A 1,368-nucleotide genomic window follows, 5' to 3' on the forward strand; every position below is an offset into this window, starting at 1 on the left:
AGAAACATCCGGGTTAACTCCATGGTTAACCAGCCTACGGTTGCAGAACACACTTTTGGAAAGAAAAGGAGACTGACGGACAGATGATTGAAGAGACGGACAAGCAGACAGCCTGATGGCATAAGCTACATTTCCTTTAGGAAACCAGGCTAGAAATTAGGTCCTTTCAAATAAATAAACAAAAATAATGGCAGAATTGTATTGTCTTCATTTTATATCCATCATTTTATAATGGCATTGTCTTTTTGTAATACACTAGCAACCATCAGGAGATAAACCTATTAACACAGAGATGAAAAATGCAAAATCCAGAAACTGAACAAGGTTTACAAAAGTTACTTTTCCTCCGGTGAGCCACAGAACCGAAAGCAATGACACCTGCAATAAATGAACATTTTCCTTGAAGAATAACGGCTCATTAAAGATTAAGAGCATACACAAAGGAGGCAGACTGGACCAGATATGAGGGATAGGAAGGGACAGTTTCAGGAAGGTTTGGATGACTTTATTTAGTTTGCAATTCCGATGCTCGTTCCAGCGGCTCCAGGAAATCACCCGTTCTACACCCATGTTCTTCACACATCTTTTTTTTTCAGCAACCTACTCTGACAGATGCGTGTGCATCTTCTAACATCCCACATAATTAGTTGTGGCTTCTTCAGGGATGCAAAAGAGCAGAACGTACATCAGTCCTTCCACAACATCCCTGAGGCTATTCATCCTGAGGGTGAGAGGTATCAAGAGCAAAACCTGAGAAGTAACTTAAAAGTAACTTAAAACCAGCTTAAGCCAGTAACAGTTTAAGCCAGTAACTTAAAAACAGCTTGGGTTTATCAAAGGAGTTTTGTTCCTCCTTATCTCATGTGTCAGAAATACATCGCTAGTACAATATACCATGACTCATGGTGGCTTGGGATTCGTGGGGAGGCTTCTGGTGTTCGGTTGGCTGGGGAGGGACTTTGTGTAGTTGGAGCAAGGAAGTCTGAAACCCAGCACTGCAGCTGGATGCGGCCTCTCAGCTGGGCATTGAAAATTAGCTGACGTTTTGACATTAACGTCTGCTTTTTCATTCCCAATCCACAACACGGTGTCACCCACTTCTCCTTCTCTGAGGTGGGGCGGTCCCTATACTAAGTCTTCAGTGTTTCAGTCCTACCAGGCATCAGTATCAATTTGATGAGGGGGAAAAAAAAACAATTAAAAAAAAAAATCAAAACCCAATATAAAACTCGATGAGGAAAACAGCCGCCCTGCTAGAGCAGAGTTTGAGGAGAGCTAAGGACACCACCACGCTTGACTATGAAGGGGAAATAAAGCCCGGCAGCCGCCGCACGGTAGCAGGGCGGGAGGCAGGTGGGACGTGCCACC

This window comes from Haliaeetus leucocephalus, unplaced genomic scaffold (assembly GCF_000737465.1).
Source record: "Haliaeetus leucocephalus isolate CR32 unplaced genomic scaffold, Haliaeetus_leucocephalus-4.0 Scaffold177, whole genome shotgun sequence".
NCBI lineage: Eukaryota > Metazoa > Chordata > Aves > Accipitriformes > Accipitridae > Haliaeetus > Haliaeetus leucocephalus.